The sequence below is a fragment of the Phacochoerus africanus genome, chromosome 8 (assembly GCF_016906955.1).
Source record: "Phacochoerus africanus isolate WHEZ1 chromosome 8, ROS_Pafr_v1, whole genome shotgun sequence".
Taxonomy (NCBI): Eukaryota; Metazoa; Chordata; class Mammalia; order Artiodactyla; family Suidae; genus Phacochoerus; species Phacochoerus africanus.
In genome coordinates, this window is record NC_062551.1 from 43,825,427 (window position 1) to 43,851,768 (window position 26,342).

The 26,342-nt window shown below is 41.7% G+C and overlaps 1 long non-coding RNA gene across 1 annotated transcript in view; it reads right to left on the minus strand.

Annotated features, from left to right (window-relative positions):
• Nucleotides 1-12,209, minus strand: part of LOC125133464 (uncharacterized) — a 123,929-nt gene extending 111,720 nt beyond the window's left edge. The window contains exon 1 of the long non-coding RNA XR_007136445.1: nt 12,153-12,209. This is a non-coding gene — a long non-coding RNA (uncharacterized LOC125133464). The remainder of the gene's footprint in view (nt 1-12,152) is intronic.
• Between the last annotated feature and the right edge of the window lie 14,133 nt (nt 12,210-26,342).

Consider the following 26,342-nt stretch of genomic DNA (forward strand, 5'->3'; position numbering starts at 1 on the left):
GTCTGGTCTAAAGTGGAAGGAATGTGGATGATGGCTGTTTTCTTTTTTGCTGTGAATTTTTAATTTCTAAAAATTAACAAGCAAATAAATAGAGCAGAAGGAAGAGTGGCAAAAGAAATGGCATGAACCTAATGGAAGGAGACTAGTATCATCCAAGAATGAGGACCAGAACAGCGTGGAAAAGAAAGTCGCGAGGTGAAGCAGAGGGGTGGGAAAACTAACAGCAGAGTTTACAGGCCATGCTGGAGACCTGGAATGTCAAATAAAAGCTTGCCCCTAATCAAAATGTAATCCACTCCAGAAACTTCAATTCTCATTCTTAGCCCACAACTAAAAAAAAAAAAAAAATTTTTTTTTTAATTTGCTTTTCAGGGCTGCACTCCCAGCATATAGAGGTTCCCAGGCTGGAGGCTCAACTGGAGCTACAGCTGCCAGTCTACACCACAGCCAGATCCAAGCCACATCTTCCACCTACACCACACAGCTCACAGCAATACCGGATCCTTAACTCACTGAGGCCAGGAATCAAACCCTCATGGATCCTAGTCGATTTCATTAACCTCTGAGCCACGAAGGGAACTCCAAAAATGTTTCTGAAATAGTTAAAAATTAACCATGTTCAGAGTTGTCTGCATACCTCTATGGCCAATGCAGTACACTTGGAAGATAACTCTATCCTTCAGTCTGCTACAGTACTTTTCCATCCTAAAATAGCCTTTCCTGTGTTCTAGGATAGTCTGAGTAAAAAGGTGATGCTAAAGATACTAAACACGTCACATAATTACAATAATGTTGGAGTTCTCTCATGGCACAGTGGGTTAAGAACCTGGCGTTGTCACTGCTGTGGCACAGGTTTGATCCCTAGCCTGGAAACTTTTGCATGCTGTAGGACGCAGCCAAAAAGGAAAAAAAAAAAAAAAAAAAAAAAAAAAAAAAAAACGTTAAATCAACTCCAACAAACCGCAAGTGAAAAACCATGTAAAACTTTGATTAGTATTTCAGAGTTTCTCCAGAAACTTCATTTCAAATGTCAGCAAAGACAGTAATCAAACATATAAAACTAGATGGCAGCACTTGCCTAACTTTTTAAGGTCACAAACGGAAGTCACACTGCTGTCACCTTTCGTTCCTTCTTTTTTTTTTTTTTTTTTGTCTTTTTGCTATTTCTTTGGGCCACTCCCACGGCATATGGAGGTTCCCAGGCTAGGGGTTGAATCGGAGCTGTAGCAACTGGCCTACGCCAGAGCCACAGCAACGCGGGATCCAAGCCATGTCTGCAACCTACACCACAGCTCATGGCAACGCCGGATAGTTAACCCACTGAGCAAGGGCAGGGACCAAACCCTCAACCTCATGGTTCCTAGTCAGGTTCGTTAACCACAGTGCCACAACGGGAACTCCTCGTTCTTTCTTTTTAATTGAAATATAGTTGATTTACAATATTGTGTTAGTTTCAGGTGCTGTCATTTTTCAAACATCAAAAAGAATTAGGAATCAGAAGAGAAAATTCTATGAGTTGATACAAATGGTTTGATTTTGTTTATAAATTCCAAACAATGTAAACATTCATACATACTTTTTTTTCCAATTCAGTTTGCTTAAATTAAGCATGAGTTCATAAGCTCTTAACAGCTATCCTGGTTTCGATATGAGAGAAGGAAAAGAGCCACAACATCAAAAAAGATTTTTATTAAAGCCATTATAGATCCCATAAGGACCAGGGAAGGATGCAGACACTAAATGAAGAAAAGGTGGCTACTCTGCTCCCACCTTGCAAGTCCCCCTAGCCTGGCCTCTGTTTTCCTGCAGCCAGGCAGCCACCTTCCAGGAGCAGACCCCCAGAGCTCTCCTGAGAACACCAGTGGTGTAGAAGCTCGCATGGCCCAAAGTCTCACCAAAGGGTTGGTCCACAATCATCATTACTACATGAAATCCAAGCAATCAACTGCAAAATAGTGTGACATCATATTCCTACAGCTCTTTTTAGTTACCAAACATTTCTTTTCATATGCATCATCGAATTTAATTTCCACAACACTGTAAGGCAATTATCAATATCTTCATTTTACAAATGAATTACGAAAGCCAGAGATATTCAGCATCTTACCTGAGGTCACACTGGCAGAGCTGGATAGAGTCCAGGTCTTCCTGGCTCTAAATTCAGGGGGCTGTTCACATCACAATAGTTGACAAAAGTAATCGGCCACCCTCTATCCCTAAAGTAGACTCATAGCCACTATCCTTACTCCACCCCACCGTGTTACTATCACATCACCTATTATTTCCATCCAAAGTTATTTTATATATTGTCCATCTCCTTCTTCCTCCCTCATTTTGAACATATCTTCTAGAACATGTGTTGCACCAGGGTAGGGACTTTTTTGCCTTGTCTACTGCTGAATCACCAACACCTACAGTAATGCTGAAATATAGCAGGCATGCAATAAAAAATGAAATGAATAGGACTTCCCACTTTGGTATAGCGGGTTAAGGATCCAGTGTTATCTCTTCCGTGGCACAGGTTCAATCCCCAGCCTGGTGCAGTGAGTTAAGGATCCAGCATTGCCACAACTGTGGCATAGGTCAGAGCTACAGCTTGGATTTGATCCCTGACCTAGGAACTTCCATACACCCCCCAAAAAATGAAATGAGTAAATGAATGAATGAAAGATTTCTGGGCATAAGGCTTGTCCAAAGGTCTTAAAACCTATAGCATGCCTAGGACTTCCAGTCATATGGGGCATTAGAATGTAATATACTTTTGAGACTCCTGCTTCAATGAAGACAGCAACCCAGTTCACTGTCTTGCAATAAAACTGGTCTTCCAGAGACATGGTATCCTCAATTCTATGCATCATCACCTTGTGACCGCCCCAGGTAAATTCAGTTCTCACTTTCTCATGAGAATCTGATTTTGTAAGACATCCTTCATGTTTTCTGACATGTAGTTTTACTTATCTTCACTTTTACTGTTAAATTTATACCCACACTTATTATGTGTCTCTTACTTGCAAATCATTAGCTTAATATAGTGAGACAGAAAAAGTAACTTGATATTTTAAAATAGTCATTTGATAGCAAGGATTCTGGTGTAAGAAGTTTACAAATTTGTTGGAGGGAAAAAAAAATAATGAAGAGGGAAGCAAAAAGAAAAAAATATAGAAATTCAGCGGGTTAAGCTGAAGCTCAGCGGGTTAAGAACCCAACACAGTGTCTGTGAGGATTTGGGTTCAATCCCTGGCCTCACTCAGTGGCTTAAGGATCCAACGTCATGCAAGCTGCAGTTCAGGTGGCAGATGCAGCTGGGATCCCATGTTGCTGTGGCTGTGGTGTCCGCCGGCAGCTGCAGCTCTGATTCAACTCCTAGCCCAGGAACTTCCATATGCTGCAGGTGTGGCCATAAGAAGAAAATTTAAAAAAAGATATAAATAAAGCATCATGATACAGTGGCACAAGGTTAGTTGTCAAATTAAATATGAACAAGTTATTTGCAATAGAAGCTGGACTGCAAAGAAAAAACTTCTGGAAAGGCAGAAAATGAATTTGAGTTAGCCCTTGAAAAATGAGGAGGATTTATAAAAGTACAAAGAATGAAAAAGTCATGAAAGCTCAAGTAAACTCATCTTGCTAAAGAAGACAGTATGGTTTAGTGAGAAATCAGAAAGAAGGCTCACAGCAAAAAGAGACCCGTTCAAGTAAAGACCATTAATGCCAGGCTAGAAATCTGAAATTTATTTTGAGAGCCACTTAAAAGTTAAATGCAGGGCTTAATCAATGTGGTATTTTGGGGAGAATATTCTGACACAGAACGAGACTGAAGGATGAAAGAGGTCTGTCACAGATCCACTCGGCCTCTCAATAGGGAGCGTTCCCCTTTTTAACACAAGCTTTGAGAACAGAGTTTATTCCCTAACAACAGTTTCTGGATGAACATTTCCAGAATGTTCATTCTTGCACATACCTTGTTTAACCAGAAGAGACCACAGATAACCACTCACATACTGACATCTTCAAACTCTGCTTCACAATAACACTAAAAACGACAAGTCTTTACTCGACCTGTATCCCAGTGGGCAAGCAGGCTCTGCTCCCTTGTCGCCAACATCCAGACAAAATACCAGCATCTCTAGGCCACCTCATTTTGTTCCAGTCAAGTCTATCTTGTTTTTTGGGGTTTTGTGGGTTTTTGTTTGTTTGTTTTGTTTTGTTTTTTGTTTTTTGCTTTTTAGGGCCGAACCTGTGGCACATGGAGGCTCCCAGGCTGGGGGTCCAATCAGAGCTACAGCTGCCAGCCTACGCCACAGCTACAGCAACGCTGAATCCAAGCAGTGTCTGCGACCTACACCACAGCTCATGGCCAAGCCAGATCCTTAACCCACTGAGCAAGGCCAGGGATCAAACCCTCGACCTCATGGTTCCTAGTCGGATTTCTTTCCACTGCACCACAACAGGAACTCCCTGTTAATTTTTTAATGAGATCTGTAAGTATAACGTAAAGATCCTAATATCGTTCCTCACCCTCTCCTTGGACCTCACATCAGTGCTCATGCTATTTTCGGTCCTAAGACTTTGAAGCTTTAAAGTAACTTCTCCTTGCCTTTCTTTGGCTGTGACAGCAATGGCCACCTCTTCACAGCTGAGACGAAGACCAATTATTTGCATCTTGGTCTCTACTCTTTACCTTTCAGGCCTTCGTCCTTTGCAGCACATGATATAGAGAGAAGAATGCAGCAATGTTGTTGCTCTGTGATGACAATAAGTTGTTTCTATTCTTCAAAGCAGTGTAAATAGGGCAGCAAGTCTGTGCGTTTGCAAAACAGCATCTCACGAAAGAAGTTTAAATGCACCCAACTCCCAGTCTATGCTCAGCATAAAACAACTGCCAACAGAAAACCAGGAGATTGCCACTCTAAAACTGGTCTCAGATCTGCCTTTATTTCTTAAACATGCTAAAGGATATAACAGTTAATGATACATCTTCCTGTTCAAATATCAATATTTCCTAAAAGCTCCAAACAAAATCCTTTGGAAGAAACTAATATTTGGGGGAGATGTCTTAGGTACCAGGTCTTCTACTAAGCAGTTTTCATACATTACTTATTTAACCTTCAAACAACCCTTTTAGGTGAGTACTATCCCCATTTTACAGATGATGAAACTAAGGTTAAAAAATATGAAGTGACTTAGCCAAGGTACCACAGAATGTAAGTAGTGGGCGTAAGATTTAGCCTAGCCCCATCTTCACTGTACCAGCCCACCTTGCCTTCACATGGCATTCAGGCTCTAAACAGTATAGCCCCAAACTGCCTCTCCAATCTAGTACCAATTTTTACATCATCTATTTTGTTATGTATACAGTCAGCCCTTAATATCCATGGGTTCCACATTCACAGAGTCAACCAATTGCAGATTGAAAATATTCAGAAACAAACAATTCCAAAAAGTTCCAAAAAGCAAAACTTGAATTTGCTTCATTCTGGTACTATTTACATAATATTTACATTTTATTTATAGTTATTTACATAGTATTTATACTATATTAGGTATTTTATGTTATTGAGAGATTATTTAAAATATACAGGGGGATGTACATAGGTTATATTCAAATACTACACCATTTTATATAAGGGATTTAAGCAGCCACAGACTTTGATATCAGCAAGGGGTCTTGGAACCAATCCCCCACAAATATTGAGGGATGGCTATAAATCAAAGTTGTTTGTTCCCACTCTAATTTCATTATTTCAAAAAAATCATAGAAAATCAACAAGCAGTAGTTGACAAAGCTGAATATGCACATACTTTACAACTGTGAAAAATTAATAAAGGGAAATCTCACTTAAAATGAAGCATTCCTGTCATGGCTCAGCAGTAACGAACCCAATTAGTATCCATGAGGAGGCGGGTTTGATCCCTGGCCTTGCTCAGTGGGTTAAGGATCTGGCATTGCTGCAAGCTGTGGTGTAGATCACAGATGTGGCTCAGATCCGGTGTTGCCATGGCTGTGGTGTAGGCCTGTAGCTGCAGCTCCAATTCAACCCCTAGCCTGGTAAATTCCATATGCCTCAGGTGCAGCCCTTTAAAAAAAAGCTCTTGGGAGTTCCCGTCGTGGCGCAGTGGTTAAGAATCCGACTAGGAACCATGAGGTTGCGGGTTCGGCCCCTGGCCTTGCTCAGTGGGTTAACCATCCGGGCGTTGCCGTGAGCTGTGGTGTAGGTTGCAGACGCGGCTCGGATCCCGCGTTGCTGTGGCTCTGGCGTAGGCCGGTGGCTACAGCTCCGATTCAACCCCTAGCCTGGGAACCTCCATATGCCGCGGGAGCGGCCCAAGAAATAGCAACAACAACAACAACAACAACAAAAAAAGCTCTTGCACAGCAAAGGAAACCATTTTTAAAAAGATGAAAAGACAACCCCCAGAATGGGAGAAAATCTCTGCAAACGAAGCAACCAACAAGGGATTAATCTCCAAAATACATAAATATTTCATGCAGCTTTATATCAAAAAACATACAACCCAATCAAAAATGGGCAGAAGATCTAAGTAGACATTTCTCCAAAGAAGACAGACAGATGGCCAAAAAAACACATGAAAAGATGCTCCACATCACAAATTATTACAGAAATGCAAATCAAAACTACAGTGAGATACCATCTCACACCTGCCAGAACGGCCATCATCAAAAACAATAAAAGCCGGAGAGGGTGTGGAGAAAAAGGAACCCTCCTACACTGTTGGTGTGAATGTAAACTGGTACAACCACTATGGGGGACAGTATAGAGGTTCCTCAAAAAACTAAAACTTGAACTACCATATGATCCAGCAATCCCACTCCCAGCATATATCTGGAGAAAACTCAAATTCAAAAAGGTACACACACCCCAATGTTCACAGCTGCACTGTTTATAATAGCCAAAACATGGTAGCAACCTAGGTGTCCACTGACAGAAGAATGGATAAAAAAGATATGATACATATAAGAGTTACCATCGTGGCTCGGCAGTTAACAAATCCAATTAGCAACCATGAGGTTGTGGGTTCGATCCCTGGCCTCACTCAGTAGGTTAAGGGTCCGGCATTGCCATAAGCTGTGGTGTAGGTCACAGACACAGCCCGGATCTGGCGTTGCTGTGGCTCTGGCGTAGGCCGGCGGCTTCAGCTCTGATTGGACTCCTAGCCTGGGAACTTCCACATGCCGCAGACGCGGCCCTAGAAAAGACAAAAAGAAAAAAAGATACGGTACATATAAACTATGGAATATTATTCAGCCACAAAAATGAGTGAAATGCCATTTACAGCAACACAGATGGGCTAGAAATTATCACACTAAATGAAGTAAATCAGAAAAAGACAAATGCCATAACATATCACTTATATGTGGAATCTAAAATATGGCACAAATGAACTTATTTATGAAACAGAAACAGATCACAGACATAGAAAACAAAGTTATAGCTACCAAAGGAGAAAAGGGTTAAAGGAGGGACAAATTAGGAGTCTGGGATAAGGAGATACAAATTACTACATATAAAATAGATAAACAAGGTCCTACCGTACAGCATAGGGAACTAGTACAATATCCTGTAATAGGAGTTCCCACTGTGGTGCAGCAAGTTAAGGACCCAGAGTTGTCTCTGCAGCAGCACAGGTTCAATCCCTAGCCCCAGCACAGTGGGTTAAAGGATCCAGCATTGCCACAGCTGTGCCATAGGTCGCAATTGTGGCTCAGATTCAGTCCCTGGGTTGGGAACTACCATATGCCATGGATGCAGCCATTTAAAAAAAAAAAAAAAGACAAATATCATATGGTATCATTTATATGTGGAATCTAAAATATGACAAAAGGAGTTCCCATTGTGGCTAAGCAGTAACAAACCCAACTAGTATCCATGAGAGTGTGAGTTCAATTCCTGGCCCTGGTCAGTAGGTTAAGGATCTGGCATTGCTGTAAACTACAATGTAGGCTGCAGATACAGCTCAGATCTGGCGTTGCTGTGGCTGTGGTGTAGGTCAGCAGCTGCAGCTCAAAATCGACCCCTAGCCTGGGAACTTCCATATGCCACAGGTGCGGCCATAAAAAGAAAAAAAACTTTTTTAAATAAAATATGACACAAATGAACTTCTCTGCGAAACAGAAACAGACTCACAGACATAGAGAAGAGACTTGTGGTTGCCAAGGGGGAGGCGGGTAGGGGAAGGATGGACTGGGAGTTTGGATTAGCAGGTGCAAACTTATATACATAGAATGGATAAACAACAAAGTCCTACAGTATAGCACATACTCAATATCCTGTAATAATCCATAATGAAAAAGAATATGAAAAAGTGTGTGTGTATATATATATATGCATATGAGTATGAAAAGTGTATATATATATATACATATATATATATATATATACACACACATATAACACATACAACTGAATCACTCTGCTGTACACCAAAGATTAACACAATATTATAAATCACCTTCAAGAAAAAAAAATTTTTTTAAAGATTATAGCTGTTGCCTCTTAACAGGTTTTCTCCCCACTTTAAAAGCAACTTGGAGGATTAACACATTAACAACACATTAACATCCTGGATGTTTCAAATTTTCAGCATCCCAGAGATTCCCACTTCCCTGGTATCACCATATACCTGTTGCTTTACTTGGAGTTTGTATTACAAACTTCAAAAAGATTAGCTAAAAAATGAGGACTTTTAGTAATTAAATTAACTGTGTTTTTTACTATTCCTTTTATTTCACAATGAACATCAGAGGATGATCTAACACCAAAAAAAAAAGGCTTACTTTCACCTCTTTGAAAATGTTCAAGCAAGTGGAGTTCCAGTCGTGGCTCAGCAGTAGCGAGCCAGACTAGTATCTATGAGGAGAGGTTCGATCCCTGGCCTCGATCAGTGGGTTAAGGATCCAGCATTGCCGTGAGCTGTGGTGTAGGTCAAGGACAAGGCTCAGATCCTGCATTGCTGTGCCTGTGGGGTAGGCCAGGAGCTGCAGCTCTGATTCAACCCCTAGTCTGGGAAGTTTCATATGCTGTGGATACAGCCCTGAAGAGACAAAAAAAAAAAAAAAGAAAGAAAGAAAGAAAGAAAAGAAAAAAAAAGAAAATGTTCAAGTAAAAATTAACTGCTTTTGTTGGGGATGCTCTTTAAAAAAAAAAGTCTAGAACATGGGAAAATTAGAAGATATTACCTCTGAAATGCCTTCTTACTAAAATATTTTTCTAATATTCAATGTGGCAGATTAAAGATGACTACAAATTAACACTCCTCCCATTAAAGGTGGAGGGTCTATGCTACCTCCCCTTAAATTAAGGCAGGTTCTAGAATTGCTTTGAATGATAAGAATACAGCAAGAGTGATGCTATGCCAGTTTCTGGGCTGAATCTGAAAAGACAAACAGGTTCTATTTCTTGTGTCTTGAAACTGGCTCTTGGAGCCTCAGCCACCATGTAAGAATTCCAACTATTCAAAAGCACTATGCTGGAGACACATGTAGGGAGGTTGTGAAACCACATGAATAGAGAGGGATGCCCAGCCAGACCCCAGGTGAGGTCTCAGACATCATGGAGTATAGATAAATCTCCCTCACTGTGTTGTGTCTGAATTCCTGTCCCACAAAACTGTGGAAAAAAAAAAAATTACAAAATTAGAGTTCCCACTGTGGCTCAGCAGAAACAAACTCGACTGGCATCCATGAGTACTCAGGTTCCACCCCTGACCTGGCTTTGTGGGTTAAGTATCCGGCATGGCCCTGAACTGTGGTGTAGGTCAAAAATGTGGCTCAGATCCCCAGTTGCTGTGGCTGTGGCGTAGGTCTGCAGTTGCAGCTCTAATTCAATTCCTGGTCTGGGAACTTCCATATGCTGTATGTTCAGACCTAAAAATAAAAAAATAAAAAATAAATTTTAATTTTTAAAAAAAATCACAAAATGATTGTTGTTTTAATTCACTTGTAGGGTAGTTTGCTTCTTTTTTTTTTAGGGCTGCACGCTCAGCATACGAAGGTTCCCAGGCTAGGGGTCCAATAAGAGCTACAGCTGCTGGCCTACACCACAGCCATAGCAACTCTGGGATCTGAGCTGCATCTGTGACCTACACCACAGCTCGTGACAACACCAGATCCTTAACCCACTGAGGGAGGCCAGGGATCAAACCTGCCTTCTCATGGATCCTAGTCAGGTTCATTAGTCACTAAGCCACAACGGGAACTCCCAGGTTCCATTCTAAATGCTAAAGATAAAGCGATAAACAAAACTGATAGTTCCTGTCCTCTGGGGGCTTACAGTGATTGATAAAATATAAAAAGAGAAAAATCAATAAGCCACAGTCATGTTCAAGAATAAGAAAAGCATCTCAGTAGACAAGGTACAGATATATGTACTCAGTGGTGGCAGGAGGGCAGCCCCAGGCCTACTGAGGCTAGGGATAGAGCCCAGAACTGGCAGCCAGGCGCTCAATTCCTTTGGGGGAAAGAAGTCATTCTCTCTGCAAGACTATAGTCCCAAGCCAAACTCAAGGCCTGAGGACCTTCCTCTTAAAAAAGAAGCTGAAAAAGACAGCTGCCTACTGGGGCTAGGTGTCCTGACTTCACAAATAGCTGGGGGCCTGGGGAGGTGAGCAACAGAGGACCCAAGCCAAGCTGGATCCGAGATTCCCAGATATGATCACAGAATAAGACCAGGAAAACATCCTAAGATGATCTGTTTCTGGGCTGGGGGCAAGAGTGGGGGCAGGAGACAACATGGATGGAAACTATAAATCCATAAAACCACTTGGCAGGCAGGAAATAGAAAACACAGACATAAAACTGTGTATTTATTCCTGACAACATCAAAAAATATACCATGGAAAATAAACATAAGCAGGACCTCTAAACTCCCCCCAAAATGCTTTGCTTACATAGAAGTAAAGTAGTAGTATGATATACAAGGGAAGTTTATACTTTGGTTTGTCATCTACTGAGACTTTTTACTCCTGTTTCTAAAGTGTTCACTAAGTACTACAGGGGAAAAACAAGACTTAGGAGTCTGAAAGCATCAAGAGAAGTCTGATGGTCACAGCTACTTGTGAATCTATTCAGCAGGTTAGCAGCCACAGTACAGCCCTGGAGAGGACTGCGGGGCCAACTGGAAGTGAAGATGGGTCTCCTCTATAAGGGAAGCTGCTGTAACTTTAAGGAATGGATAAAAATTACCACAAAATTGCAGATACTCCTACATGCAGATTTGACTACTTTAAAACAAAAATGAAATAAGTGGTTTGCATCATTAATAAGTGTTTCATAACTTCATTGCAAGTAAAGAATTTCCTAATACATGTCTCTTAAATTTAGAATGGATAAGCAATGAGGTACAGCAAGGGGAACTATATCCAACCTCTTGGGATAGAACGTGATAGAAGAAAATATGAGAAAAAAAAATGTGTATATATATATACACACACACACACACACACACACATATATATGTGTGTGTGTGTGTGTATGACTGGGTCACTATGCTGTGCAGCAGAAATTGGCACAGCACTGTAAATCAACTATACTCTAATAAAAATAAAATTAAAAAAAATTCAAGTATCAACTGACCTCATCAGGTTACCTTGGGTAACTTTTGCCTCAACTCTTAGTGAAGAAAATTAGTAACCAGGATCCAACTATTTTATTCTTTTTCTTTTAAGCAACTGAAGTAAATGTCTAACTACAGTGTGACAAGAAACTGGCCTAGAGGCAATATTGAAAAGTGAAGAAGAGCAGAAACTCTGAAGTCAGGCTGTGGAGATCCTGGTCTTGACTGACTGCCACTAGCAGGTGTGAAATGTTTGAGAAGCAACTTGGCTTCTCTTTGCCTCAGTTTCCTCTTGCACTCTCATGCTATATTAGCTTGGGAAGAAACAACTGTATTTAAACCGAAAACTCCTCACCGACGGAGAAGCAAACCACCCAAGTGCTGCATCTCTGTTTTGCGATAATGCTCCTGAAGCCGGCGGCGCGAGGACGCGGAGAGCAGCTCCCACAGAGTTGGAGCTTGGTCCCGAGTGAGCAGAATGGACCGAAGAAGATCATCCCACTCAGAACCGACAACCTCCCTTCAGCAAACCAGCGGGTGAATAAACTCCGGCGCCTGCAACCGCCTCGCCACACGTACCTCAAAGCCCCGCAGCTGCGCCTCCTGCCGCAGCAGTCCAGGCCGGGAGGCGGGGCGAGGGCCCAGGACACGCCCACTGAACCTTGGGGCCCGGACCCCGCCCTCGCTCCGCCCACCTTACTGCGCCTGCGCCCGAAAGCGCGGGGCAGGCTGGGAGGTGTCGGTAGCGTGTTGGTCAGCGCTGAGGATGGTTACCTGTTGCGCTACCTTGGTGCTCGCCGCGGTTTCTGGCGTCTCTTCTGCCGCAGCTCCTATTTCAATCCTCTGAGTCTCCCAGGTTGACCGGCCCCCAACACAGGACATTCCAGCAACTAGCAGGGTCTGATGCTGCTGACGCCTCTCCTGTGTACCTGGGCACTAAGCTAGTTCCTGTATTGTGTCATTTTAATAACCTCTACAATTGAGACAGTGAAACAGAAGTTAAAGAACTTGGTTAAAGTATGAATCCAAAATGCGCTAGAACTTGAAGTTGAACGCTCTGTACCTACTACCCTTCCACCTCGAATCTCGGACCAAGCGTAGCCAACAAGTGGCATAAGCTTTACGTAAGTTTTCACTGTCTCTTAAGACCTGTTAGTGCGATAGTCTCTCTACAGCCAAAGATTCTTAAATGACTTGTCTAGGGACACCAGCACAAATTCGGTGGCAAAACCATTTACAACACTACACATGGCTTTCACAATTAAAAAAAAAGGCTTTATTGAGGGGACATACTTAAAATTTGCACATTTTTGAAGCATACAACTTGATTTTTACATATATATGTTTACTTAAGCATCACAACAAAGAAAATGAACATAGACAGCACCCCAAAAGTTTCCTTCTCCCAGTTTGTAATCCCCCCTCCCAGTCACAACCTACCATACCTACTCCTCAGAGAACCATAGATCTACTTTTGGTCACTATAGATTAGTTTACATTTTACAGAACTGTATATAAATGGAATCATATACTACGTACTTTGGGAGGGGTTGGGGGGAAGAAGCCAGGCTTTATTATTATTTTGAGATTAATCCATGTTACTGAGAATATCAGTACTTCATTCCTTTTTTTTCTTTTTTTTTCTTTATTACTCAAATGAATTTATCACATCTGTAGTTGTATAATGATCATAACAATTTGATTTCACAGGATTTCCATCCCACAGCCCAAGCACATCCCCCCACCCCCCAAACTGTCTCCTCTGAAGACCATAAGTTTTTCAATGTCTGTGAGTCAGCATTTGCTCTGCAAAGAAGTTCAGTCTGTCCTTTTTTCGGATTCCACATGTCAGTGAAAGCATTTGATGTTGGTGTCTCATTGTATGGCTGACTTCACTTAGCATGATCATTTCTAGGTCCATCCATGTTGCTAAAAGTGCTGGTATTTCATTCCTTTTAATGGCTGAGTAATATTCCATTGTGTATATGTACCACATCTTCTTGATCCGTTCCTCTGTCGATGGACATTTAGGTTGTTTCCATGTCTTGGCTATTGTAAATAGTGCTGCAATGAACATCGGAGTACATGTGTCTTTTCGCATTGTGGTTTTCTCTGGATAGATGCCCAGGAGTGGGATTGCTACTTCATTCCTTTTTATTACTGAGTAGTAGTCCATTATATGGATAGACCACAATTTGTTTATCCATTCACAAATTGTTGGACATTAGGTTGTTTGCTGTTTCTGGCTATTACAAAAAAAGCTATCAACGTTAATATACAAGTCTTTGTAAGGAAGTATGCTTTCATTTGGATTACAACCTAGAGTGAAATGGCCAGTGTATGGTAGGTGTACATTTGACATTTTAAGAAACTGCCAAACTATTTTTCAAATGGTTATTCCATTTCATTTTATTTTTTGGCCACACCAGTGGCATGTAGAAGTTACTGGGCCAGGGATGGAACCCTTGCCACAGCAGTAACCAGAGCCACAGCAGTGACAATGCCAGATCTTTAACCCACTGAGCCAGCAGGTAACTGTGGTTGTTCCATTTTACATTCCCACCAGCAGTGTTCCTTTTTCTCACCAACATTTGTCAGACATCCTAAAATGTGCATAGTGATAACTCATTGTAGGTTTAATTTGCATTTATCTAATGACTGGTAATGTTGAGCATCCTTTCATCCATATCTCTCTTAATGAAGTGACAATTCAAATCTTTTGCCCTTTTTTTTTTTTGTCTTTTTGCTATTTCTTTGGGCCGCTCCCACGGCATATGGAGGTTCCCAGGCTAGGGGTTGAATCGGAGCTGTAGCAACTGGCCTACGCCAGAGCCACAGCAACGCGGGATCCGAGCCGAATCTGCAACCTACACCACAGCTCACGGCAACGCCGGATCGTTAACCCACCGAGCAAGGGCAGGGATCGAACCCGCAGCCTCATGGTTCCTAGTCGGATTCGTTAACCACTGCGCCACTACGGGAACTCCCCATTTTTTTTTTTTAATTACCTTCTTCAGGAGTGCCCACTGTATAGCAGTGGGTTAAGAATCTGACTGAGGGGAGTTCCCATCCTGGCACAGCAGAAACGAATCCAACTCATGAGGTTGCAGGTTTGATCCCTGGCCTCGATCAATGGGTTGAGGATCCTGCCTTGCCATGAGCTGTGGTGTAGGTCACAGACATGGCTTGGATCTGGCATTGCTGTGGCTGTGCGAAGACTAGCAGCTGTAGCTCCCATTAGACCCCTGGTCTGGGAACGGCCATATGCCACAGATACTACCCCAAAAAAAGAAAAAAAAAGAATCTGACTGAAGTGGCTCAGGCTCAGGTCTCTGCAAAGGCATGGGTTCAATTCCCTGGCCTGGCACAATGTGTTAAAAGGATCCAGCAATACTGCTCAGATTCAGTTCCTAGCCTGGAACTTCCATATGCCATGGGTGTGGCCATTAAAAAAAATTAGCTTCAGGAATTCCCGTCGTGGCTCAGTGGTTAATGAAGCTGACTAGGAACCATGAGGTTGTGGGTTTGATCCCTGGCCTTGATCAGTGGTTTAAGGGTCCGGTGTTGCCATGAGCTGTGGTATAGGTCGCAGATGTGGCTCGGATCCCACGTTGCTGTGGCTCTGGTGTAGGCTGGTGGCTACACCTCAGATTAGGCCCCTAGCCTGGGAACCTCCATGTGCCATGGGTGTGGCCATAGAAAAGAAGAAAAAAAAAAAAATAGATTCGGAATTCCCGTCATGGTGCAGCAGAAACAAATCCGACTAGGAACCATGAGATTGCGGGTTTGATCCCTGGCCTCACTCAATGGGTTAAGGATCTGGTGGTGTTGTGAGCTGTAGTGTAGGTCACAGACTTGGCTCAGATCCAGAATTGCTGTGGCTGTGGCATAGGCCAGAGGCAACAGCTCTGATTCTGACTCCTAGCTTGGGAACCTCCATATGCCGCAAGCACGGCCCTAAAAAGACAAAAGAAAAGAGACAAAAAAAAAGAAAAAAAAATTAGCTTCTTCATTGCCTTACTATTCAGTTTTGAAAGTTCTTTACGTAATTTGGATATGTCTTTTCAGATAATGCAATTTGTGAATATTTTTACCAGCCTTATGCCTTGTTCTTTTATTCTCTTAAAAGCATGTTTCAGAAGCAGACACTTCTAATTTTGATGAAGTTTAACTTATCAATTTTTAGTTACAGATTTTTTTTTATTTCATATGTAAGAAGTCTTTGCCTAATCAGGGCCCCAAAGAGTTTGTCTATTTTTTCTCTAGAAGTTTTTTTTATAGTTCTAAATTTTAAATTTATGACCATGATCTATGTGATATTGATTTTTATATTTAGTGAATTTTTTTGCATGTAGAAATACAGTTGTTTCAACATATGTTGAAAAGATTATCCTTTGTCCACTGGATTGTCTTTGCCACTTTGTTGAAAATCCATTGATCATATAAATGTGGGTTTGTTTGTGGAATCTAGTCCATTCATTGATTTACTTTTCTATCTTAACATTGATACCATATGGTCTTGATCATCATAGCTTTATAATAAATCTTGAAATCAGGTCATTGAAATCCTCCAGCTTTGTTCTTTGATCTCAAAATTGTCTTGGCTATTCTGTATGTTTTGCATTTCCAAATGAATGTTAGAATCAGCTTGTAAATTTCAAAAACAAAACAGAAAAATGAGCCTGCTGGGATTTCGATTAGGATTTCAATAAATATGTAGATCAATCTACGGCACAGTGACACCTAAAAAACAATGCGTCTTCCAATCTATGAATATGGTATCTATCTCCATTTACTTAAGTATTCTATAATTTCTCACAGAATTGTTTTGTAGTTTTTAGTATATAGGGCCTGCCCATCTTTTGTCAGATTTATGCCTAAGGATTTCATTCTTTTTTATGCTATTGTAAATAGTATTTTGTTGTTGTTGTCTTTTTAAGGCCGCCCCTGCAGCATATGGAAGTTCCCAGGCTAGGGGTCTAATCGGAGCTGTTGCCCCCAGCCTATGCCACAGCCACAGCAATGCAGGATCCAAGCCACAGCTGTGACCTACACCACAGCTCAGGACAATGCCGGATCTTTAACCCACTTAGCAAGGCCAGGGATCAAACCCTCATCCTCATGGATACTAGTCGGGTTTATTACTACTGAGCCTCAATGGGAAATCCTTTTTCTAAATTTTTAGTAGTTTATTGCTAATATACAGAAAAATAACCAATTTTTATATAGACCTTTTATCCTGAAGACTTGATAACCTCAATAGTTTGAGTAGGTTTTTATAAATTCTATAGGATATTCTATTATGAGACAATTATGTTATCAGCAATCAGTAAATAAAGACCAATTTATTCTTCCTTTTTAAACAGGGTGACTTTTATTTCTTTTTCTTACCTATTGCCCTAGCTAGAACCTCCAGTACAATTTGGTGGGGAATGGCTGGTCTTTTCAATTTGTGAGGCTCAGTCAGTTGGATATTTATATAAGAAAACATGAACCTTGACCCCTACCTCACACCATACACAAAAATTAATGAGAAGGATTATAGACCTAAATGAAAAAGCTAAGACCATAATACTATTAAAGATAATGTAAGAGACTATGTTAGTGGGTAAGAGCAGGCAAAAATTTCTTAAATGGGACACAAATAGCAATAACCATAAAAGATTAATAAATTCAGTTTACTTTATGAATTAAATAAGTTTAATTTATATATTAATTTAATTAATAAAACTTGTATTCATCAACTATGCCACACAGAAAGTAGAGAGGTAAGTGACAGGCCAGGAGACAATATTTGCAAAACATGTACCTGACAGAAGAATCCTATAAATTGATAAGAAAGCATGATTTTTCTTGTGGTGCAGCAGGTTAAGGATCTATCTGGCACTGTTACTGCAGCAGCTTGGGTCACTGCTGTGGCACAGTTTTGATCCCTGACCTGGGAACCTGAACATGCTGAGGTGCAGCCAAAAAAAATAATTAATGAGAAAACATCTGAATCCACTTTAGGGGAGCAGAGAGGTAGAAGTCTAGCACTGATCTTCATAAAGAGGATATGTAAATGGCCAAAAAGCAGATGAAAAAGCATTCAACATGATTAGTCATCCAAGAAAATGCAAATTAAAACCACAATTTAGGAGTTCCTGTCCGTGGCACAGCAGAAATGAATCCAACTAGGAGCCATGAGGTTGCAGGTTCAATCCCTGGCCTTGCTCAGTGGGTTAAGGATCCAGTGTTGCCATGAGCTGTGCTGTAAGTCGCAGATGTGGCTCAGATCTGATGTTGCTGTGGCTGTGGTATAGGCCAGCAGCTACAGCTCCAATTAGACCCCTAGCCTGGGAACTTCCATATGCCATGGGTACAGCCCTAAAAAGACAAAAAAAAAAAAAATAGAATGGATAATGAACTATGTAGTGGTATATCCATATCATTATTCATGCTATTGTATGGAATGGACTATTGCAATGATGAAAAGAAATAAATCTACACTGCTACATGCAATCATGCAAATGAATATCACAAATACAGTGCTGGCCAAAATAAGCCGTGTGCAAGAGATTACATATGTATGATTCTATTTATATGAAGTTCATAAATAGGCAAAACTAACCCATGGTTACTTTTGGTGGAGAGAGTGATAATGAGAGTGTACAAGAAAAATCTATTAGGGTGCCAGAAATGATCCAAATCTTGATCTGAGTGTTGGCTGAACTGATATATAGACATGTAAAAATTCACTGTTCTCCACATGTAAGATGGGTCCATTTAACGTATGTAAGTTATATCTACACAAAGGAAAACTAAAGTACCTGTTTGTGAACATAATTATTAAATGCTACTGGTATGTAAACCTATTTCTGGGCCAAAACTGCACTCCTTTGATCACTATAACTTTCTAAGAAGTCTGATAATCTACAAAACAAGTCCACCTCTTCTCTTTCAAAAATTTCGTGGAGTTCCCGTAGTGCAGCAGTGGTTAACGAATCTGACTAGGAACTATGAGGTTGTGGGTTCGATCCCTGCCCTTGCTCAGTGGGTTAATGATCTGGCGTTGCCGTGAGCTGTGGTGTAGGTTGCAGACGCGGCTCAGATCCCGAATTGCTGTGGCTCTGGTGTAGGCAGGTGGCTACAGCTCCGATTTGACCCCTAGCCTGGGAACCTCCATATGCCGCAGGAGCGGCCCAAGAAATGGCAAAAAAAGACCAAAAAAAAAAAAATTTCGTGCACATGTATGCTTCTAGGTGAATTTTTAGGATCAATTTTTCAAATCCCTTAGAAAATTTGTTTTGATTTATTGGGATTATGCTATATATTTCATTTATTTGTAAAGTGATAACATCTCTACAATATGGACTCTTTCCATCCAATTAACATGGTTCATTTATTCAGAAATTTTCAATCAAGTTTTAAGGTAATTATTTTTTAACATGTATTATAGTTAGTTTACAGTGTTGTGCCAATGTCTGTTATACAGCAAAGTGACCCAGGCATATATATATATGTGTGTGTGTGTGTATATATATTCCCTTTCTTATATCATCTTCCATCATAGTCTATCCCAAGAGACTGGATATAGTTTTTAAGGTATTCTTTATGTAGGGCTTGAACATTTTTTTGGTATATTATGTATAGGATGTATATTACATAATTATGGTTTTTGTTGCTTTTATAAAGGAAATTTATGTCATATTCTCTAATCATTTCTAGTATATAAAAAGGACTTTTGCTTTTTAAAATATCTGGCCACCTTACTGAACTCCTTCATTCATTTTTGTTGTTGTTGTTCTTTTTTCTTTTTGCCATTTCTTTGGCCGCTCCCACGGCATATGGAGGTTCCCAGGCTAGGGGTCGAATCGGAGCTGTAGCCACCGGCCTACACCAGAGCCACAGCAATTCGGGATCTGAGCCGCGTCTGCGACCTACACCACAGCTCACGGCAACGCCAGATCCTTAACCCACTGAGCAAGGTCAGAGATCGAACCTGCAACCTCATAGTTCCTAGTCGGATTCGTTAACCACTGAGCCACGACAGAAATTCTTCCTTTATTCATTTTAGTAGTTTTTATTTGATTCTTTTCATTTTTACATTGTGAGTTAAGTGTTAAAACTTTTCCTCCTTTGTGTGAGAATCTGACTGTGGTTAATTTTCTCTGTTTTCCTGGAAACAGATAAAGATTATATGTTTCAACTACGTAACAGTGACCCCTGGGAGTTCCATAATGAACACAATTTAGTATCCATGAGGACTCAGGTTCAATCCCTGGCCTTACTCAGTGGGTTGGGGATCTTGCATTGCCGTGAACAATGGTGCAGCTACAGCTCCGATTTGACCTCTAGCCTGGGAACTGCCATAAGACCAAAAAAAAAGTGACTCCTGGTTAGTAACTTTTATCTTGACTGAGAGTCCCCATAGCCTTGGGTTCCTTTTTTTAACCTGCAAGTGCCTTGTGGGGACCCTGGAAGTCATACCTGTGGACTTGTTACCAGAGCTATCACTCAGAGTCATGAAGAGTGCACCAGTCCGGTATAGGTCTTGTCTTCTTGGACCTGAGCCATTTGCTGAGTGAACTGCTGCAAAGATTCCCACTGTGAGGAATATCTGACTGTGCTTTGCTGGCATGTGTGGGTCCTGCCGTGTTTCTTTCTGAATAGGCCAGGGTCATGTGTGGCCTATGACAGTCTTGTGAGTCTGAATACTTAATCGAATCTAAGAAGACTCCCCCAAGGGCTTTGCAGAGGGACAACAGCTGTAGATTAGACTTTCAGACTCTCAATTCAATTTGCCCCTTGGACCTTGAGATAAAGGAAAGGGGAAGGAGATGCTGACAAGGCACTGAATGCTTGGGTGGGAGAAGCCATCTACTCATTCTCTGATGTTAAAAACTCTATGGGGCACAGTGGGTTAAGGATAGGACATTGTCACCTCAGCAGCTCAGGTATGGTGTGGGTTTGATTCCTGATCTGAGAATTTCCACATGCCATGGGCACAGCCAAAAACAAAAAAACAAAAAAACAAAACCTCTGCGGTAATATAACATGGGATAAGTCATCCCCTTGTGAGGGGTTGATGTGGGCTGGAGTAGAACCAAATTCACACTGAGAGGAGATGCTGCTCACTGTCCTTGAAAGGAACCCAGTGCAAGTGGGCCACAGGAACAGATCAATAGATATTAGCTAGGTGAATGGGGGGGGGGAGGCAGCAGAGACAAGAGAATGAACCTGAAGATGTCATGCTTGTGATGGGACTGCTCCCGATAAAGCAGGTGGACTGCCAAGTAGACTCTGACTCTCTGCAAACTTTAATCTACCGAGAGATATTTGAAAGCACTCAAGACAGCAGAGGGCAAAAGCAGACAGCAGGCTGTGTGGTGACCATCAGGTCCAAGCAGGGCTACATGACAAGAGTGTGATAGCATTTGAGGTCACTGATAAAAGGTAAAAGAAAGGGCTCCGTGTGTGGTAAGGGATAACCCCAGGCCAGCCTAACCAGCAGCCATGAATCTGATAAAAGCTCTGGACTGAGAATGCTTCAAGTCATTTTTAAGGAGACACTGGAGCCTGACCAGTGTCCTCTGCTGCCATCTAGGGAAAAACTGATGGAAATGTAAACATTTTCTAAAATGGCAAGTGATTGTTAAAAACAATAATTGATTATTTTGAAGGCCAAACTGTACTTTCAGGCTGGATAAAACCTTTAATTTTTTTTGAGACATCCAGACAGGTTTTATTGAAAGATTTACTGCAGCCAACTCTGAAAAAGTTTACTGCAGCAAAACCTTTGGTTTTTTCAAATGGTACATAGGGGGAACAGATCCTTCTTCTAAAAAAGTTAAATGGGGAGTTCCCTTCGTGGCTCAGCAGTTAACAAACCTGACTCAGATCCATGAGGATGCAGGTTCAATTCCTGGCCTTGCTCAGTGAGTTGGGGATCTGGCGTTGCCGTGGGCTGTGGTGTGGGTCACAGAAACGGCGCTGCTATGGCTGTGGTGTAGGCAGGCAGCTGTGGTTCCAATTCAGCTCCTAGCCTGGCAACTTACATGTGCCGCAGGTGTGGCCCTAAAGAGCAAAAAATTAAAAATAAAATAAAATAAAAAAGTTAAAATAAATTTCAGTGTAGCATGGTCATCTCGTGAGTCTGAATGAGCCTAAGATTACCTCTAGTGAGCTTTGCATAATTACATCCATTGCCATAAATGACTTTTTTTCTTTTGTTTTCCATAACTATATTTATTTCCTTTTTCTTTGGGTTTTTTTTTTGGCTGCCCTCCAGCATATGGAGTTGCCAGACCAGTGATCAAATCTGAGCCACAGCCACCAGCCATAGACCTAAGCCACAACTGAGGCAATGCCAGATCCTTAACTCACTGTGCCCGGCTGGGGCTGGGGTTTGTACCTGCATCCCAGCACTCCCAAGATGCCAATGATCCTGTTATGCTGCAGTGGGAACTCCCCTTTTTATTTGTTATCATTTGTTGAATTATGGTGAGTATAATGCTGCAGGGAGGGAGGAGATGCTGTGCTGAGGAGGGGAGAGGAGATGCCTTGTCCCCACATTTTATTGTTTCATTTTTATTGTGAAATAATTTGGAACATATGGAAAAGTTCCAAAAAGACTGTAAAGAACTCCTGGGAAGACTTCACAGGGATTGATCAATTGTTAACATTTTGCCACATTTGCTTCGTTATTTTTTTCTCTCTCTACATACGTATGTATTATTATCATTATTATTTGAAAGTTGCAGCCATCCTATTCCTTTATTCTTACTTTATTATGCATTTCCTAAAAACAAAACATCTGCAAGCATAATTATAGTATATTTCTCAATTAATTATTATCAATACAATGTTATTAACTAATTAATAGACCTATGAAAATTTCACTAGTTGTCCCACTACTGTTCTTTATAGGACGTTTTTCCCTGGTCCCAGATCCAGTCTTTTAGTCATCTCACTGCTTTTCCTTGTCTGTCTTTTGTGTGTGTGTGTGTGTGTGTGTTTGTCTTTTTGCCTTTTCTAGGGCCGCTCCTGCGGCATATGGAGGTTCCCAGGCTAGGGGTCGAATCAGAGTTGTAGCCATGGGCCTATGCCAGATCCACAACAACGTGGGATCCGAGCCGCATCTGCGACCTACACCACAGCTCACAGCAACGCCAGATCCTTAACCCACTGAGCAAGGCCAGGGATCGAACCCCAAACCTCATGGTTCCTAGTCGGATTCGTTAACCATTGAGCCATGACAGGAAATCCCTCCTTGTCTGTCTTGTTAGTCTTTTTTTTTTTTTTTCCCATCTTTTTAGGGCCGTACCTCAGCATTTAGAAGTTCCCAGGCCAGGGGTAGAATCAGAGCTGTAGCCACTGGTCACAGCCACAGCCACAGCAACTTGGGATCTGAGTCTGTTCCTCAACCTACATCTCAGCTCATGGCAATGCCAGATCCTTTAACCCACTGAGTGAGAATCCATGTCTTCATGGATACTAGTTGGGTTCATTACCAGTGAGCCACAATGGGAACTCTTTAGTCTTCTTTAATCAGGAATAGTTCCTTAGCCCTTTTTTATCTTTCTTAAGGTGGGCATTTTGAAGAATACAGGCTTATTGTTTTAGCAGAATTTTCATTTGTCTGCTGTTTCTTCACCACCAAATTCAGGTTTGGTTTGGGCTCCCACCCACAGGGTGGAATTTAGGCAGCTCCACTCTGGCCATCTTCCAGTTGCACCTCGCAGGCTTGGAGCCCAGGAGGCTCCACTGGAGCTTGGCCACTCCCCTTTCTAGACCAGAGGTTAGCAAACCCTTTCTTTATAGGGCCAGAGAGTAAATATTTTAGCCTTTGCAGGCCATTTGATCTCTGTCACAGCTACTCACCTTTGCCATTGTAACAAGAAAGCAGCCAGAGATAATACATAAATTAATAAGCATGGCTCTATTCCAATATCATTATATTTATAAAAACAAGAAGAGTGCCCAGATTCGGCCCAGGAGCCATGGATTGCTGACCCCTGTTCTAATCCACTCCTTAGCAGCCAATGACTCCAGAATTCCACACCCAAACTGCCTCAAGCTCATTTCCAAGTGGGGCCTCAGTGGGCGTCTCTTTCCACATCCACCATCGGAGGCGTATTGCCACTCAGTCTGCATTTCCCTAGGCTTGAGTGTGACCTCAAGGTGGTCCCCAAACATCTGTTCAGGTAATGTGGACAGATTTGACCACACGGATGGGGACTTCACACTGTCGGAAAGAGCTGAGAATGAGAAGAAGATGGGGACCTGACCATAGTCGGGCCTGGGTCTCCCCTTTCACCATGCTCTGACATGGAACTCTGAGTCCTAGAAATCTGGCCTTCCCGGTCAGTTTGAAGGTATCCAGAGAGAGAGAAAATAAAACATTGTATTTAACTATTTATTGCTTGAATGGTAGTTTTTAAACATTTCGGCATATGGTATGTGGTCACCATTTGTGATTTGCCCCTGCTCCATAATACAAGGAGCAGCCTGTGTGATGACAATAACTAACAATAGAAGGAAGTTTAAAAATTTGTCTGCTGGAGTTTCCACTGTGGTGCAATGGGATCAGCTGTGTCTTGGGAGCACTGGGATGCAGGTTTGATCCCCAGCCTGGTACATTGGGTTAAGGATCTGGTGTTGCCGTATCTATGGCTTAGGTTGCAACTGCAGCTCAGATCTGATCACTGGCCTGGCAACTCCATATGCCATGGGGTTGCCAAAAAAAAAAAACCAGCCCCAGTCAGGATGAACTGGTCCCCACAGGAATTCACCTGTGAAGAGAATCTGCAAGCTTGCTCCTGGAAGAATCAGGAACAACCTGTAGCAGTTCCTGGCCTCCCTGGCTGCAGCCACTCAGCCTGGCAACAAGCCTCAGGCTTAGGGCTCGGCCTTTCAACATCAATACCGACTGACCAGTCCTTCATTCTTCCCACCCTCCGCCTCTGGAATGCCTTTTCTTTCTGGTTTATCTAAATAATTTCATTGAATCTCTTGATATTTGAACAAAAAAATCCCCTGGGACAGGCTTAAGACCTCTAGAGGTTTCTTTGTCTCTCCCTCTCATTCATTTGAACACACCACCACCGCCACCACCATCTCCATGACTTCTGCCACCCCTGCTGCCACCATTGCCTCTGGTCAACACAGGGCCTGAAGGCACATTTCCCTTACCCAGCACACTCCAAAACCAGAAGATACTCTAGGGGGTTGCCATCTGGCCAACACTGGGGTTCACTCATGCACAATACAGTTTGGAATTCCAGGTAACTAAATAACCACAATATGGGGCCCAGATCTTTGAAGCAATGCTCATCTAGAAAGATGAGCAATTCTTTATTTGTTTATTTTTTATTTAATTTTATGGCTGTCAAAACACTCTAAAGCAAATATACTTTAATAAAAAATGTGCAAAAAATAGATTTTAGGGGAGTTCCCATCGTGGCTCAGTGGTTAACGAACCCTACTAGGAACCGTGAGTTGCGTGTTCGATCCCTGGCCTTGCTCAATTGGTTAAGGATCCGGTGTTGCCGTGAGCTGTGGTATAGGTCACAGACGTGGCTCGGATCCGGATTTGCTGTGGCCGTGGCATAGGCCGGCAGCTGTAACTCCAATTAGACCCCTAACCTGGGAATCTCCATACGCTACGAATACAGCCCTAAAAAGCCAAAAAAAAAAAAAAAATTTCCCCCATGAAATATCCCTAACTTTTAATATTTTTTAGAGGTGAGTGATGGGTATTACATAAATATCACTTTCAATAATGTAATAGCTTTGGTAAGGCATGCGGTAACACCCCAATTTAAGAATTACTTCTACATGATTTACATAATTGCTGTAATAGTGCAACATGTAACTGCTATGTAATTTACTGTTCTTTTTATTATTCTGCTCAATTTTTTTACTCTTGCCCTAAAACTATTTCCTATAAACTCTAAGAGTTGTCCCATTGTAATTTGTTTCTTTCTGTAATGCTTTGACTCTCCAGAGAAAGGGAATTTTTATGAAAGTGTTTTGCAATAACGCATTGATTAGTTACTCTGTCATTTTCATTTGCCAATAGTTATTCCTGTTACTTATCATTATTTACTTATAGCCTCAGTAACTCAGGTCAACTATCAGAATGCAGAATCCATCAAGATGTGCATTAGAGCAAAAACAGGAATTTTGCACACAAAGATGCAGAGCCGAATCAGTTATTGAGTAGATTGCTTTCTTTTCTAGCTGGGTGCCGTAATAGAAGGAGCTGAGGTTTGGACTGAAAAGACTTGTTTTAAATTTCATTTTATAATGATTTTTATTTTTTCCATTATAGCTGGTTTACAGTGTTCTGTCAATTTTCTACTATACAGCAAGGTGATCCAGCCACACATACATGTATACATTCTTTTTTCTCACATCATCAGGCTCCATCATAAGTCAGTAGATATAGTTTCCAGTGCTATACAGCAGGATCTCATTGCTTATCCATTCCAAAGGCAATAGTTTGCATCTATTAATCCCAGATTCCCAGTCCATCCCACTCCCTCGCCCTCCCCCTTGGCAACCACAAGTCTGTTCTCCATGTCCATGATTTTCTTTTCTGTGGAAAGTTCGGCCTGAAAAAACTTGAGTGCAAGTCCTGACTCAACCATTGTCCACCTGCGGTCACAACCATCACTCTCTCTGGCCCTTGGTTTTCCCAGTGTAAAGAGAGAAGAGCATGATTCTCTGTTCTATTGCACTTGAAGTCATAGGAAGATCAAATGATAAAATGCTTTGTTAACAGGA